We start from the raw sequence: 19,079 nt of genomic DNA, 5'->3' as shown, positions 1-19,079 counted from the left end.
GACTTTCCTTTTTACTCGAACATTTCCATAATTATCCCTTTAGTATCTACATGCTTCTGTATTTTATGAAAAGCTGTTCTGTACTTCATTATTTTCTGTACTATATTATGCTATGCATCTGTTAAGCGCCTTGAGTCCTATTAGAGAAAGAGCGCTATATAAATAAAATTATTATTATTACTAATTATTAACTATTTCAGGGAATCAAAGGTAACAGTGTCAAGTATTTAGGGGGTGATTCAGACCTGATTGTAGATGTGCTAAATTTAGCACATCTACGATCAGTTTCTATGACATGCGGGGGGACGCTCAGCACAGGGCTAGTCCACCCTGCATGTTAGGACCTGACCCCCCCCCAGCACAGGTGGGAAAGCATCGCGTGGCAGCAATGCTTTTGGACCCGCCAAGTAGATCTCTACCCACCACATTTTGGCTCGCAGCGGCTGCGTATGACATCAACATCACACAGCCACCGTGGCCAGCTCCCACAAATATCCGGACATGCCTCCACTTTCTGGACCGTGCCCCACCTACGGTGCACTAATGCCATTGGCACACCCCCTCCCGCCCCGATACTGCCTCTGCCTGCGAATAAGGCAGAGGTGATTGCAGCAGTGAGACGCTTTCACAACTCACTGGTTGTGCACACACATTGCGGTTGCTACGCTTGCACGCTCCAGAAAGGACATCAGGCTACGATCACTGCCATGCAGCAATCGAGTCTGGATTAGGCCCTTAGTCCCATAGGAAGTGTACTGTCTTATCATTACATCCAGGGGTTTGTTGACAGAATGCTCGCCAACAGGGCTATTGCAGTCTCCCCCACGACAGATGACACATACAAGAGATATCGTTTTTGGGATCTGAAGACACAGACATCTGCTCTCAGGGGTCATTCTGTGAGTAGTACACAATCCTTTATCAACACAGACCTGTGATAAAATTGGAGACATCCTGACAGACCAGTGACCATACCACCATGAGCCCAGTAATTCGCGATACAGATTTTTAAAGCTCATATCAGGTCAACAGAATGCAGAGTAACATACACACAATTTTGAACATGTTAATATTTCTTGGTTACTCCTGGGCAGTACCATAACATACAGCATTTCCCCTATTGATGGACAGAAGAGTGTGATGTCTAAAATCTAAACAAAGGTAACTTGATGTCCAATCCATCAAGGTTAATCATTATGTAAAAAAATAAGCATTTATGTTTCAAAACACACTGGACCATAAAAACGCAGTCACAAGTTTGCCAGTCAATCACAGAAATAGGGTTGCCACCCATCTGGGATTCCTCCAGATAGTCTGGAAATCCAGAGCTCTGGAAGGGCGTCGGCATTTCACCGCTATTCAGGATCCCACTGTCGGTATACTGACGGACGAGATCCTGATTAGCGGTATTATAACCACTTCTCCCCTACATAGATCATCTCCACAACCTTTCACATCCTGGCCTGTTATTTCATTAGGTATTTTGTCATACAGTACAAACCTCCTGTCAGGAGAGACTCTGCCCAATGTGTCCGTTAGTATGTGATGCTCAACACTAAACTGTCAGTCACAGTTTAGGCCCTTCTAAGCCCCTGCTGCATATTCTGATTTACTGTCAAACTATGACACTGACAGTTCAGATATGTAGAATAAAAAGTAAAATCTGACTGACTGGCGCTTTGACCACATACTCTGGAGGGGGTAGTCTCAACCAAGACCAGAATGTGGCAATGTATGGGATTGAGAGAGTACTGCAGAGGTTTTAATTTTCATTTCTCAATCTTGCAGAGCCTAGAGCTAACCAGACATATGTAAGTGGCTCGGAGTTGCAATGCTTCTGACTGTACATAAAATGTATGTTAGTACAATATGCCTTGTTACATTATATATTCTCATTTAGGGGAAGCTGTATCAAGCCTTGGAGAGAGATAAAGTGGAGACGATATCCGAAACAACCAACCAGCTACTAACTATCATCTCAAAGACAGTGCTAGATAAATGACAGAATCTTAATGGTTGCTAGGGGCAACTTAATTTTGTCTCTCTCCAAGTCTTTATCTGCGTCATATTACTATATAGCTTCCCTGTACTCAGGGTATGTATATATACATATATATATATATATATATATATATATATATGTCCTTGTTATAATATCATTTATTGAGACCAACTGGTAAATGATATTTTAACAAGGATTGTTCATGAGTCTGACGAGTGCCGCCATTACCTTACCAATATCCGGCAATATTCTGTCACCAGGAGGGCACCGCAGCACTTTAAGTATTTGGTCACAGGAGTGCTGGGACTTTGCTTGGAATATATATATATATATATCTCAGAGAAGGGACTTTACAGAATTTTGCCCATGTCAAGGCACCCACCAGCTACAAAGACATTGTAATATCCATCAAGGTGTACTAGTCACACAATGACACTTTTGCACATAATTACACAACACTAGCACTTTTTGATTATGATTCCCAAAACAGCAATGAGCTATACAGGGGATTTAACCAGCTGCGGCAGCACCCACATCCCACAATGAGATGTGTTCAGCCTTAGTGATGGAGATGTAGAGAGGCTATTGTTTGCCACCTGCTGACAAACACTTGGATTCACAGGTCACTTTTCAACACCTACTCAAGTTGAAGAAAAAAGAAATAGATTTTTGACTGCATGTCATTTCTCTATCCTATTATCTTAGGGAGAAAATGGTCCCCTGTGGTTCATGGATTAAAAATGTTCCTTCATTGGTGAGATATAATCCAGATTTTTTAAAGAAATTTGTGGTATTCCTGCACAAGTGTAGCATGGACCTTATTTTACTGATGGTAGAATAAGTAGGACTAGAGATAAAGACCACTAGGGATAAAATAGAGAAATGTGAAACCCACAATGACATCATTTTACAACAGGACCAAATCCAGGACTGGATTCAGAGATTGTAGAATCAGTGTGATCAATATAGTGAGAAATTCAATTTGTTTTAAATGGAACAAACAAAAGAATCGTCAAATCTGTCTATGATGAGAACAAGGTGTACAAATGGCTCCTGTGAGGAGATATTCAGAATCAGGGAGCCAGGAGTTACAGATACAAGATGAGATGGAGAAAGTGCAGAGAAGGAATAATGAGTTTCCTAAACCAGACTCAGAGGATTCTTAAACAAACAGCTTAGTCCCTGTAGAAGAAGCACAAGATTTAACTATAGAAACATAATCAAGAGTAGGCCTGGCCAACCTGTGACTCTCCAGATGTTGTAAAACTACACATCCCGGCATGCCCTGCCACAATTTTAGCATTCCCTAATCGTAAAACTGTGGCAAGGCATGATGGGACTTGTAGTTTTACAACAGCTGGAGAGCCACAGGTTGGCCAGGCCTGATCAAGAGGGTGCCCACTTATTGATGGTGCCAAAACCAAAGGGAACAAAGGTCCCAACAGCAAAAAGAAAACTTGTATTTAACCTCTCATCCATGCAGTTTATCCCTATGGAATTTAAGGAACAGTACTAAATAAGGTTTATCTTTTATTTCAACTAATCCTTATAATGAACTGTCTTGGCAGGTGGATTTTCATAGCTTTGCTCAAAAATTATGGTTACAAGAATTTTACCAATCAGATCAAGAGAATACTGGTCCTTCTTGCTTTAGATCTAATTTCGATCCACAGCACAACAGCCCAACTTTCAAAACATTCACACGCATCCTTGATTACTCGGTGTCTAGATATCTGGGATCTTCAACCAAAATACATAGCAACCTATCTAAAGCTGAAAGAGAAACACATAAAAATTTGGGGAGCTATAGAGACACTGCAGATGTAGCCACACACATTGTGGCTTCGCCTAAGCGCGGATGCGCCTCATTTGCTGCAATATGCGAGCACACCCAGGGTGCATCTTAATCACACCTTCAGCCATTTACTTTATATTGGAGTGGCAATAGTCACAGCCAAGTGCGGGGTGGCATGGGTGCGCCTAGCCACGCCGGGAGTGCATGTGCAGCCGCTGCCCAACCACAATGAGCTTGAAAACATCTGTATTTTCCACCCATCAACAAAGTTTGCGGGATTGTAGTTAGAAATCCTAACGACTGCCTCATTGAGACTGACAGACAACTGTTTGATCAAAGTTCTTATGAGTCTCAAACAAGACTCCACTTCCATCTGTAAAAAGGAACCAGACAATATTCTTAAGGAAGCTAATGATAATGGTACAGTATCATGCCAACCAACATCTATAAACCCTTGACCCAGGATTTAAACCAACCACCACTCAGGCAGATAATATCAGCAAGAAATTCAATACATCAACCAATTTTACAATTTCTAAAAACCATCTTGGCAACTGTGAAACAAACAACTTTTATCAAGGACAGTTTTCTCAACCTGCTGAACTCTGTTGATAGGATTCTATCAGGCACCCTTATGCGTGATGGATGTGTGCAATTTATACACTAGCATCCCCCATCAAGAAGGCTTAGATGCCATGAATGAATTTGTATTTCAACAAATGTTCAAGCAATAGAACATGACTTTTTTCTTTGGTTTTTGCAATTAGCATTAAAAAGGAATTATTTCCTGTTCATTGCTCACTTCTTCCAGCAATGCTCTGGCTATGCCATGGGCAGTAATGTGGCACCTACTTATGCAAGCATTTTTATGTTTAAGGAGGCAAGAAGACTGTTCATTGAAGATGCAACTATATATCAGCAAATTCTGCATTAAGCAAGGTGGGATGCAGTTAATTTACCGGCTCTCGGGATCCTGGCATTCAGGATTCCGACACCGGAATCCTGAAAGCTGAGGAAATGCCAGTGGTTGGAAAACTAACCTAAGCCTCATATTTCCCCTCGGGTGGTGGTACATGCCACCACCCGAGGGGGAATATAATAGTCTGGCGAGCAAAGCTCATCACCCGGTCTGAATCATGGCAAGCGCAGTGAGCCGGTGAGGGGACTTGCTGTGCTCACTGTTGGGATTCCGTCTGTTGGGATTATGGGGTCAGTGTCATGATTGCAGGTATTTCATACCAGATTCCACAAGGTTTATACAGTAGATGATTTTTGTGTGTTATGGACATCAGGAGAGGAAGCATTTACAACAATTAATGGAAAAAATCAACAAACAGACATCACCAATAAAATTCACATTCCAACGTGCCACCTTCTCCATCAATTACTGGAATGTACGAATATCTTTAACTAACAATGTTAATTATTATTATTACATTTTATTTATAAGGCGTCACATGTGTTTCGCAGCGCCGTACAAAGGACAGTATAGGGAGACAAAACATAGCATTACAGTAAATAAATAACAGAAATAGAGTACAGGTAACAGAGCACCACACGTTCTCAAGACATAATACAGCTAAGATGTAAGTATTGATGGAGTGATCATCGTACTACTAGAGGCTGGTGGCCATAGATGGAGATGAGCCTTTACTAGCAGGATAAAGATGGTCATTGAGTAGGGGAGAGCTGTGAGTGAAATGTGTCGAGACGAGGGCTTAGATAACAAGAGGAAAGAGGGCCCTGCTCTGAAGAGCTAACAATCTAGTGGGGAGGGAATCCACTATGGTTTCTTCCAAACCCATGGATAAGAAAAATCTATTGAAAGCAGACAGTCATCACCCTAAAGGGCCGTATTTACTGCCCGATTTGGGTAGAGATGTGTGCTGAGCGAACCGCTCAGCACAGCGCGATGTGTGCTGAGCATGCGGGGGAGACGGGGGGCACTCATTTCACCCAGCGGGTGAAGTGAGCGACCTGCTAGATTGGCCTGCATGCAGGCCAATCTGGCACCAGCGATAGCGATGCGCGGGGCTGTGCATCGCTATCTCTGTGAGGTGTACACACGGAGTGATCACTGCTTAAAATCTAAGCAATCTAGTCAGATTGCTTAGATTTTAAGCAGCGATCGCTCTGTGAGTACCCCCCTTAAATCTCTAATAAAAGTGTTACCAAAGTCCAAAATGATAAGGGTGGCCAGAATCAACAGTTACAAAACAATATTAATCAAGGAATTGGATAAAGTTACATCAAAATTCTTATCACAAGGATATGTCCTATCTCTTTTGAAACAAGAGCAAAATAAGGTTTTAGTAATAGAAAGGTAACAACTTTTAAAACCTAGAATCAAGGATCACAAACAGGTCATCGCATGGAAAAATAAGTTTATTACCTCAATCCCGGTCATGCAGACAGCCACAAGAGCCTTATGGCCTATTGTAGTCATACATAAGAACTTAATGTGCTTTAAGAGAAAGATGTCAATGACCTATTTCACTAGAGCCAGAGGCATCAGAGATATAGAATTCCACTCTGATATTACTAATTTTTCATAACATCTGAAAGCAGGTTTCCTTATTAGGGCACCCAGTTGCTATAAATGCCTCAGGTGCACCACGTGTCAGAATATGATTATGGGCCCTGTGTTCAAACACCCCCACACAGACCGTGTATTTCATATTAAACATGTTCTAACTTGCACAACACAGCTCATGACACACATAAAGGTATCTTTTCCAAGTGGGTGTCCTCGGGCATTCTTTCCTGGAAAAGGCACTAGAGTATATAAAAGAGATGTAATACAAAATCCACAATGTGTAGTAATACTATGAAAATCAAACAATGATATTGAAATGACAGATGATAAGCTAGAGATGGCGATGGAATGTCTATGCGTATGGTTACTAAAGGAAAACAGGATATGGTGGGAAATTGCCAACCTTGAGAAATATCAAGCAGAACAAATTATACCAAAGGGGTTGAGAATAACCAAACCACCAAGCTTCCAAGATTGGTCAGAAAAATTTCAAACCAAGTGGAATGGCATCCTGGACAAATGTTCCTTATCACTCATTTCCATCATACTCAGGGAGAGAAGAACAAAACTAAGATAAATTAATGAGAGAATAGACGTTCTCCAAACCCTGATACAACCATATAGTAACCTGCCAACGTTTGCAGACTTAGAAAAGGAAATAATTGAGAAAATCAATAAAAATACAGAATTTCTAATAAAGAAAAAACAAGGAAAGTTACAGAAAGACTATGACTTTTATAAGTTTGGAATCATCAGCGGAAATAAAAAAAAGTTGATTTAGCACAACGGAAGAAAGGAGATGTCAACACAAAAGAAAGAATACATGAATGATGAAAACGTAGTATGATTAGAATAAGATATGACGTAACATAACACATCTTCCAAAAGATCGACATGACGTTATACAGAACCTGGATAGGGAAACTAAGAGAAATTATTGGAATCAAAGTATCCCCCACCAGGAAAAGAACCAAGGAACAACTATAGTACCTCTAATTGGAAAAGGAGGGAATAGGCTACAGGAGGCTTTACATCAGTGGATTCTGCAGGAAGGTAGGACCATTGCTCTTTTTTTACTCTAATTGGGACTCCTAAGCTGGCCACTTTGTCGCCTTCATGGTCCTTACCTCCTCCAGAGCTAGGCATTTCCACTGAGTAATGCTTTTTCATGAGTTTTTATTGTATTTAATAAAATGTCAATTTTTAGCAAATTTGGCTCAATGAAACTGGTTTTGAAAGAAAGCAGGATTCGTGAGGATGTCAATTTTTAGCAAATTTGGTTCAATGAAACTGGTTTTGAAAGAAAGCAGGATACGTGAGGATTCAAGCAGCTCCAATTGTGAGTGTTAGGTATGCTTCTGGCTACCAAAAGTGCAATAGATACCTTTATGTGCGTCAGCATAACCCTACCTGTGTGAGGTGTGTTGATACAGGTACCCCTGCTCTCTAGTATTGTCTATATTGAAAGACACCTTTATAAGCATCTGCACACCTTAGTTTTGGATAGCTAGCTGTGTCTCCTTGATGAATGGAGAAGTATTTTATATCATCATATAGAGATACCTTTATACACTGAAGCTGACAACTCACATTGTAAGTGAGGTATGCCAGCCGAATCATACAACTCAAAGACATATTTATATTGAACCATCGTTTGATTTTCATAGTATTACTACACATTGTGGATTTTGTGTTACATCTCTTTTATATACTCCAGTGCCTTTTCCAGGAAAGAACGCCCAAGGACACCCACTTGGAAAAGATACCTTTATGTGCGTCAACATACCCCTACCTGCGTAAGTGAGGTATGTTGATACTCCTGCTCTCTAGTTTTGTCTTAATTAGAAGATACCCTTTTAAGTGTCTGCGCACCATAGTTTGGGTGTGTTTCTTTGATGGAAGGAGAAGTATTTATATCATCATATAAAAATACCATTATACTGTGAATCTGACAACTCACATTGTAAGTGAGGTATACCAGCAGAATCACACAACTCTAAGAGATAAACATTTTTAATTATCATTGGATTTCATAACCTTACTACACATTGTGGATTTTGTGTTACATCTTTTTCATATACTCGAGTGCATATTCGGGAAAGAACACTCAAGGACACCCACTTGGATATAATTACCACAGCTAAGTATATTAGCCTTTGTCTCACTCAACTCTATCACATTCTCCAATGGTAGCACCATCTAGTCCACACAACCACAATTTCTTCTATCGTCTAGTGTGTATGCACCTTTACTCACACAGATACATCTTACTGACACAGATATCCCTTGCTTACAGACACACAACACAGAAACTACTTACTGACACAAACACCACTAACTGCCTCACCTCACTTACTGGCAGACACTACTTAATGACACACACACACAGACACACACACACACACACACACACACACACACACACAGATAAACATGCTGACACAGACACCACTTTCTGAAATGGGGAGAGGGAAACCCCCAAACCTTGAGTGCACTGCATTTCACCAGGTAATGCATGCCTGCTTAGCTATGACTGACATCCATGAACCCGGATTTCCTCACAGACAGCAGTCTCCTCCCCCAGGCCATTCCCATATTTCATCCCACATCTGATTGCCGCAGTAAATGGCAAGAATGTTAAGCAATATTTATGGATAGACAAGGGTGGCAGAGTTTCAGGTGATATGGGTGTGGAGGAAAGGTCCGGGGGCAGAGCATCAGGTGGATTCAGGGCAGATGACTAGGTACAGAAAAGCCATAAGGTGGTCGGAAGGTGAATGAGCTGAGCTGTTGGTGGTAACAAGGATTTATTTTTTTCTGTCAACACTGGCTGCACTGCAAGGGATTCTGGGTGCCAATTTTCAATGGGGGGCCTGAAGCTAAGGTTCCATCAGTCCATTGTTAATCTAGCCCTGACCAGGAAGCATAGAGTGTACCAAATGTGTGCCTCTGTAAATAAGTTAGGTTCTCCTTGACTTGTTTGAAAGGGAGAGTCTGCAGCCTCAGAGTGAAAGTGGATGCGAGAATACTATTTTGGGATATTAATCTTATTTTACTTCAGTGATAAGGAACTGAGAGATTGAGTATTGCAATAGTGATGTAACCTAATAGCAGCACCCATAGTCAGCACTCAGTTAGTGCTTGTGTTTACAATAATGAATGTCCAACAGGGTTAAGAAGGGTAAACACTTGGTGATTACAGCCTAAAATGTTATTGCTTATGTTTAGGCTGAAATCGTCCAGTGTGTATGGGGGTAATATTGTTGACCAATGAACGATGCTTGCTCCCACACGCCGTTCATCGATCACCAGGGACGGACTGGGGCACAAATTAGGCCCTGGCAAGTGCATGGGCACGCGCGCACTAGATACGGGGGCGTGCCGCGAGTCAAGGGGGCGTGGAGCATCTACAACAGAGATCCGAAGGCGGCACTGCGTGCGGCCTTCCCAGCTCTCTGAATGACAGGACCGGCCCTCCATCCCATCGGCCCTTATGGCATTTGCCAGAAATGCCAGATGTGCAGTCCGGCCCTGTCGATCACCGATATTGAGCTGACATACAGCTCAACATGTCAATGTCAGGCTGAGCTGCATATTCCATAATGCCGGCAGTGATGTCACTGAACATCATCATTGAACGATAATGTTCAGTGTGTACGCACTATATCATTTAACGCTATATCGGTCAACAATATAGTCATCTATCGCCGGCAGTCAGGAATCGCCTAGTGTGTACCCACCTTAAGTCTCTGAAAAATGATGGCAGATCATGAGATAGTCTTTTTTACTCTGATGTACAGTCATGTATATAAAACAAACATTCAGTTACTGTTTTGAGCTATAAGGCCAAACACGGGATCCAGTGTCTAGGTCGATAATGTTTAGTTCGACCACTATTGGTTGACAGTAAGTAGGTCAACATGTTCTAGGTCGACAGGTCAAAAGGTCGACATGAGTTTTTCACATTATTTTAACTTTTTCATACTTAACGATCCACGCAGACTACAATTGGGAATAGTAACCTGTGCCGAGCGCAGCAGTATCGGAGTGAGGCACCTTGCCTGAAGCATGGCGAGGTGACATGGTGCACTAATTGGGGTTCCCGGTCACTGCACGGAGAAAACGACACCAAAAAAACACATAAAAAACTCATGTTGACCTTTTGACCTGTCGACCTAAATTCCCTGTCGACCTAGCATCCCTGTTAACCTACTTACTGTCAACCAATAGTGGTCAACCTAAACATTGTCGACCTACTTACCATCGACCTTACATACCACATCCCCAAACACAAAGTTGATATAAAGCAGTGTTGAGACCTTTGTTGCAAAGCAGATGTTTAACTGCTACAGATTGCAAATAAAAAATTTGTAACCAGAAATATCCTAAACTCGGCTCTCCATACATTACATGTTCCAAAATACATCATAGGAAAGTGGTTCAGTCTAATTTTCAATTAAACAACATTAAGCATTTGGAAATTATGATTAATTCATGCAAAGTGTCAACAGATTCATTAGTGTAATTTGATTCTTTCCTTATTTTGCATGATTACAAATATTAGACAGGTGCTTCCTGTTTGCATTTTTGGGGAGCTGAAATTGTCTCAGTGATTAATTCAATTATGCATTTCTTTTTCACATTAGGCTCTCATTAATTCAAACAGAGATTGTGTTTTATTTTAGAAAGTTACATGAAAGATCAATGGCTTTTATTGATGATTAGATTCTGTTGAATTGGTATAGTAAACACCTGAAAGCATGTCGCTGTTGATGCACCACTGTCCTGAAGTTGCTTTTGGCAAATCAGGCATATGGTCAGCAAAGATATTCAGGAGACTAGAAACATTCACAGGCATAAAGAGCCTTTAGGTGATGGCTGATCTGATTTAATCTCTCTTAGCTGTTGATTATTCCTGATGGTCCTGTCTTAGTGGAGCACATGGATGTGCTTACACTGTTAAGTACATTATTAATTTGTCCTGCCATCCTGACAGTTTAAAGATTTAGCTCTTGATGTTTTCAGTTCAGTTCATATGCGACACTTCCCTGTTTGTAAAGGAGCAAAATATGCATATTATTGTTCTGGGTTGCATGCATAAAACTATCTAGCTATATATATATATATATATATATATATATATATATACACATATATATATATATATATATATATACACACACACATATATATACAGCTCCTCCATCGGTGTTGCACTCAAGGCACATTGAATGAATACACAAAGCTTGCTTGTCAACATTTCAGTTTATAGACAACTATTTTCATGACACCACAACAAAATCATACTTACAGCTTTATACCTTCACCTACACCCCGTGCAGCCTGGGTTAGTTCTAAATCCAAGTTTGGTAAGGGACCTATGATGTCACCATGGGGAGGAGCCATGTCCGAACAGGGTACCTGAAATGTACCCTTGCGGGCTTGCATCACTCGCCACGCTCGGGTTACTAAAGGTAATAGTTGGTGGCATGGCTAGTAGAAGAACTATCGTGTTGGCCTAGCTCCTCCCCTGCTGATGTGGCTCCTCCCCCTTACATCTTAGGTCCTTTAGGCCACTTGATTCTAGCATTTACCGTGCAGGCTGGGTCCCACCGCGTCTCGGCCAGGAAGCCGGAGGATGACATCTTTGCATTTGTGACGTCCCTGATGACATCATGCCATAAGGACGCTGGTCATGGGACCAGTGCCAGAGATGATGTCACCACATCCGCAATGATGTCACGCCGTAATGGCATCGGTCTTGTGACCCGATTCCATTGCCTGGCAACACTATTCCCAGTCAACACCAAATCTATACAAAACCATCACCCAGCAACAATATACAATTGACATTATAGTGGTAAATACAAAGATTATTGGGCAAAGCTGTCACAAAATACAAAGGACTAATCACTGTAATACATCAACCCACTGTTACAAGGGACAAGGTAAAATCCTAATAAGACAAGTTATCATATAAGCATATTAAGGTAGAAATATCTAATGGTGAATCAATACATGGGACAAAAGATCTTAAAAGGGGCAACCAATTTTTAGATGCACACACCTAGTGCTGCATAGTAGCCAGCAAGAGAGAAAAGGCAAGAGAAGCTTTCCAGCCGCATCCCGAGGTGCCACTGGTATGCAATATGCATGTACCACTCACACCTTAATTAATTAAAGAAAACATGCAAATGAGATAGATTCATTCAGACCCCTAGGATGAATAACATCCATCCTGAAGATCCATTCAGATTCCCTTTCCAAAAAAAACCCGTAGCCTGATCATCACCACGATTAGTCACACAAGAACATCTAAGACAGCCAGGATTTTTTTTGGGTTGTTTTAGAAGCTTTTTTTTTGGAGGGGGGGTGGGGGAAGGTTGACAGGGACGCCGCAAATGCGATGATGTCATACGCTGGCACTGGTCCCATGACCAGCGTCCGTACAGCATGATGCCATCGGGGATGTCACAAACGCAATGTCGTCATCCTCACGCATCCCAGCCAGGACGCGGCGGTACCCAGTCTGCATAGGGTTTGGTGAAGGTATACAGCTGTAAGTATGATTTTGATCTGGTGTCTTGAAAACAGTTGTCTATAAATTGAAACGTTGTCAAGAAAGCTTTGTGTATTCATTCAACGTGCCTTGAGTGCCGCACCGATGGAGGAGCTGTAGAGAATATTAGTGATGGCACCGGGTCAGGTAATTTAATGAATTAGAGTGCTGGACTTATGGAATTGTAGATAGATAGATAGATAGATAGATAGATAGATAGATAGATAGATAGATAGATAGATAGATAGATAAAAAATATATACATTTTTTTTAATTTCCGTCCTCTATACGCCACTGAAACTGGCCTCACAAAAGTCTACAATGACCTCCATGCTGCCAAATCTAAAGGCCACTACTCTCTGCTTATTCTTATTGACCTCTCTGCTGCTTTTGACAATGTAGACCACCCTCTCCTACTGCAAATCTATCAATTCCTTGATCTGCATGATACTTCCCTCTCCTGGCTATCCTACTACCTCTCTGACCATTCCTTCTCTGTCTCATCTTATGACTCCACTCCAACCACACTTTCACTAACCACTCCACTAACCCCTTTGGTCCTCTCCTTTTATTTATCTATAAATTCTCTTTAGGTGAGCTCATTATCTCAGTTGACTTACAAAATAATCTCTTTGCTGATGATAATCAAATCTACCTTTCTTCCCCTGACCTCTCCCCCACTCTCCTCACTCGTATCTCTAACTGTCTCTCTGCTGTCTCTTCTTGGATGTCCCAGCACTTTCTTAAACTCAAAATATCTAAGACTGAGCTAATCATCTTACCACCCCACCGCACAACCTCATCTCCCACAATTTAATTATCTATTGATGACACTACTATATCCTATAGCCCCCTTGTGTGCCGTCTTGGATTAATCCTTGACTATTCCCTCTCCTTCAAACCACACATTCAGTAACTCTCACAAACCTACCATTTTCATCTTAAAAATATTTCCATGATCAGACCCTTTCTCACCCAGCATGCTACTAAGACCCTTATCCACTCACTGGTCATCTCTAGACTGGACTACTGTAATCTCCTCCTATGTGGCCTACCTGACAAACCTTTCTCTACACTCCAATCTAACCACAATTCTACAGCCTAGCTCATCTTCCTCAAACATACTACATCCACCTCCTCTCTCTTACAAGCCCTTCACTAGCTCTTTCCCTGTCCCTTTCATAATCCACTTAAAGCTTGTCACACTCACTTACAAAGCCCTTACCCAGGGGCGCTTTAAGAGAGGAGGAGGCCCGGGTGCAGCCTCCTCCATTCGGGCCCCCTCCTCTCTGATGGTAGCGCTGAGAGTCTGAACACTAGAGCGCTCAGACTCTACTGCACATGCACAGAACTCCTTGAAAATGGCCACGGTACCATTTTTACGGAGTTTTAAACCAAAGCGGACATCAGCATGGAACTCCGGAGGGGGTGAGTACTTAGAAAATGGGTGCAGCGTATGCGGTGGGGGCCCCCTCTGGACTCAGGGGCCCATGTGCACCGCACACACTGCACTCATTATATATATGCCAGTGCCCTTACCGGCTCCTCTCCCATTTACATCTCTGACCTTATCTCCCTTTACACTACTATCCTCTTCGCTCTGCTAATGCATGCCACCTCTCCTGCCTACTGATCACCTCCTCCCACTCCTACCTACAAGAATTTTCACTTGTTACTCCCTATCTCTGGTATTCTCTACCTTTCCCCATCAGACTCTCCATGAAACTTAAAAACGGGCTCTCAAGACATACTTTTTCACCAGACATCTCTCATCCTAACCCTCTGTTCCACTCTCACTGTGTCACATCTGTGTTTCTGACCCTCCCTTTTGTAAGCTCCCATGAGCAGGACCCGCTTCCCTCATATGCCTTTCCTCCTCTTAGTTAAACCATCTTCTGCTCCATACTGCATTCGACGGCACTAAATTCCTTGGTTTTCTGATAGCCTAATACTTATTTCAGTGTTGTCTTCTGGTGCAACAATGTTTATATACCTTGTACTTATCCTATATTGTCTTGAACTGTAAGTCACTGTTTTCTTGTTTTGCTTATTTCTTTATGTACTCTGTAACTGGGAGCTGTGAATCCCTTGTGGCGCTATACAAATAAAGGATGATAATAATAATAATAATAATAATAATAATAATAATGTGTCCGCTTATATTTGGGCTGTGATTTTATGCATCACGGCACTCAACTACCAGAGTATTAGTGGTGTATTCTCCACTATGCCATCTTTTGAATGGGATCTGGCGGTCCCATGCACATGCATTCATTCTAATGGGAGCTTGCTAGCGATGCGTACGCAGTGGCATGCCATGACCCCTATGCATCAAGGTCTGATTACATAACGCTGCCATATGCAACAACAATGTATCAAGAAACATCTGTATGATGTCAACATTGTTAAAATGTTGACATTGAACATGTCAGCATATGCAGAATGTCAACATGTTCACAATGCCCACGTGTGTAATACTGACATGTGAAAGGGCATTACTCTGCAGGAACGAGTAGCGTGTGGTTGTAGTTAGGTTGCATGATGAGAGGGTTAGGGTTAGAATGCAGAAAGGGAGGTTAGGGTTAGGCACTAGACAGGTAAGTCACCATTATACCACCAGGCTTCATACTGACCACAGGTGAAGATACTTGTTGATCAGAAGGGATGCGGTCAAGATCCCGCCAGACAGGATCCCGGCGGTCGGAATACCAACACAGAGATCCCGACCGCCACAATCCCATCATATTCTCTCTCTGTGGGTGTCCAGGACACTCATAGAGGGAGAATAAATTAATGCCCGCAAGGGGCTGCTTTGCACTCACCCCACTGTTGGGATTGTGCTGGTCGGGATCCCAGTGTCGGTATTCAGACCGCCGGGATCCCATCCGGCGGGATCTCGTACTGATCCGATCAGACTTGTATGCATGATCTTGACTGTAAATAAAACATTATATACTAATTCTAAAAGGTTTTTTTTTAACTGTGAGACCTATTTTGACAGAATGACTGAACATAAAAAGATGGTTGAGGTATAAAAGTAATGGTTTTGCCATGCAGATGTGCTAGTCAGCGAGAAAAATTAGATTGGGGCAACACAGAGCCATTTCTTGTGGTGGGCGAGGCGTGCATATGCACGGGTACCCGCCACAGCTCTTGGTGGCTCTCTTGGTGTACCGCTCCTCCCCGTCATTACTACTCCACTTGGGGGGCATTTGCATCATGACATCACGGCACAAACGCGTCATTACAGGAAACTCCACCCCTGAGCGGAGTACTAATGATGGGGAGGAGGGGAAGCCAGGACATGGGTGGGCAGGCAAGCCAGGAGGAGGGTGATAATGGCTGGCATGGCCCGAAGAGCCACAGAGTAGGGCGGGAAGCAGGATAGAAGAGTAAAGCTGGATGGTGGATGAAGCTGCAAATGTAAGTAGAACACACTCTTTCTATATATCTCTCTCTCTCTCTCTCTCTTTGTAGAAGGAGACTCTGCCTGCTATAATGTGTAAAATGGGGACTCTTGCCTGCTCTAATGTGTATAATGGGTACTCTGCCTGCCGTAATGTGTAAAATGGGCACTCTGCCTGCCATAATGTGTAAAATGGGTAACCTGCCTGACGTAATGTGTAAAATTAAAACTCTGCATGCCGTAATGTGTAAAATGGGGACTCTTGCCTGCCGTAATGTGTAAAATGGGGACTCTTGCCTGCTCTCATGTGTAAAATGGGAACTCTTGCCTGCCATAATGTGTAAAATAGGCACTCTGCCTGCTGTAATGTGTAAAATGGGCATTCTGCCTGCCATAATTTGTAAAATAGGCACTCTGTCTGCCGTAATGTGTAAAATGCGGACTCTTGCCTGCTCTAATGTGTAAAATGGGCACTCTCCCTGCTCTAATGTGTAAAATGGGTACTCTGCCTGCCGTAACGTGTAAAATGGGCACTCTGCCTTCCGTAATGTGTAAAATGGGGACCCTGCCTGACGTAATGTGTAAAATGGAAACTCTGCGTGCCGTAATGTGTAAAATGCGGACTCTTGCCTACCATAATGTGTAAAATGGGGACTCTTGCTTGCTCTAATGTGTAAAATGGGGACTCTTGCCCGCTGTAATGTGTAAAATGAGGACTCTTGCCTGCTATAATGTGTAAAATGGGCACTCTGCCTGCCGTAATATATAAAATGGTGACTCTCCCTGTTGTAATGTGTGAAATGTTTCAGTGTTTCTCGACCCCAGTGTAACTAAAAATGGGGGTGTGGCACATGCTCATGCTCCTACGAACGTCATACTGGAGGTGGGCACACAAAAATGGGGAGTGGCCTTGTGCCAGTTAGGCCATGCCCCATTTTTGGGTGCATGCATGATACTGGCTCTTTGGCTTGACTCCAGATATTTTTTGTCTCTTTGCCTCTGACTGGTTGGCAACCCTGCTGTAGGACATAATGTATCAAGAGCATTGCAGTGTGTGGCATAATATGGTGCAGGGGGCATTACTGTTTGAGGCTTAAGATGGTGGAATTTTTTTTTCCTGAGGTGGCTGTGATCTGTTGGTGCAGGGTCAAAAACTGGGATGTAAGGTAGTCTTTTCAGGTGAGGCCACACCCATTGTAGCAGGGCCACACCCATTTTAATGAGACCACACCTCTTTGCGGTGGGCATGCACAAATTTGTTATTTCTATCTATGCGGGTGGCGCGGTTTTTTATCTGTCAATGGGGGGGTGCATTTTTAAGTCTCGCACTGGGAGCCAAATTGGCTAGAAACAGCCCTGGGGCAATGGTTCAGGCATCGTGGAGTGGCAAGCATGTGCGAACAATGTAGACATTTGGTCTACAGCTAGAGGTTTCTTAATGAAGGTCTTACCATGTAACATTTGTTACTTGATATGAGTTTATTCTTTTAAAAAAAAACTAACCATTGATTTCAACAGGTTTCCACTAGTTTCAGTTTATCTTCTTGCTGGTTTTTAAAACTTCTTAAAAACTGTCCCACAGATAAACGGTCACAAGTTTTCCCCATTCGTCTTGTCCTAAGTGTGCTGGTGTGGATGCAACGCTATACCTTGTGTAGCAATGCCTATTTCCATATAGATTGTAAGCTTGTGAGCAGGGCCTTCCTACCTCTATGTCTATGTTTTTACCCATTTTTTTTCTATTTCTGTTTTTCTAATTGTAAAGCGCAACGGAATATGCTGCGCTGTATAAAACACTGTTAATAAATAATAACAAATAAATAAATGTACCATTGTTTGTGGTATTGCCCACTAATTATAATATGTTGAGTTATGCTTGAAATCTTTGCTACCACCCATTTTTATTAGCTTTCACTAACACCAGAATAGGCCATCCTTGGGTCTCACACCACCAGGGTTTCGATATCATAATGGTAGTTGGAACTGCAATATATTAATTTAGATGCCACAAAAAGAGCGATAATACAACATTGGTCCATCCCTATTACATAATTGGATCCATGCCCTCCACCCCCGCCCCACCCATGCACACCCTCTTTTTTTGCTTTTGTTTTGTTTGCGACTGGTATATTTTTTCAATTTTTATAAATGTAAACAATGTTATTTTCTGCATATACTGTATGTCTAAATGCTGAAGGAGTGCAATTTGCGGTATTTCTATTTCCTGTAATACAATATTGTAATGTTTACTTCTTCATTGGCTATGGCAGCTGTACTCTTTCTCTATGTTGAAGTCAATTAAACCTTTTTTTTGTTTTATTTTTAAAAAAGGTTTTCTAGGTAAATATAAAGAGCAAATACTGCATAATTTATTGCAGCATTATATTACTTATTTTATAAAGTATGTGGAAGGGGGGACCTTGAACTACACACTCTAATTCCAAATATACTCTTAATAAGAGGTGCTATCATGTTGAGACTTGTAATTCCACACAGAAATAATGAAAATTCTGATGTACACTCTATAGTACTAAGCACTGCTAAACAGAATGATTATAATAAACACTGCAATCTAACATAGAGCAAAATTGAAGTGCTTAGCATTATTTTTGGCCAAAAATATGGGCCCACCAACCGGGACTAGGTGACCTAATCTGGTGGGTCTCTAACACTAAGGTTCAAGTCCAGGGCATGGGACCCCCCAAGTCAGCACAAGATAGCCACCCCAGGGCTTCACACTAGTGATAGGTTAAAGTGTTAGTAAGTGATACATAAGTAAGA

Source organism: Pseudophryne corroboree, chromosome 3, assembly GCF_028390025.1.
Source record: "Pseudophryne corroboree isolate aPseCor3 chromosome 3, aPseCor3.hap2, whole genome shotgun sequence".
Lineage (NCBI taxonomy): Eukaryota > Metazoa > Chordata > Amphibia > Anura > Myobatrachidae > Pseudophryne > Pseudophryne corroboree.
This window is presented reverse-complemented; position numbering follows the sequence as displayed.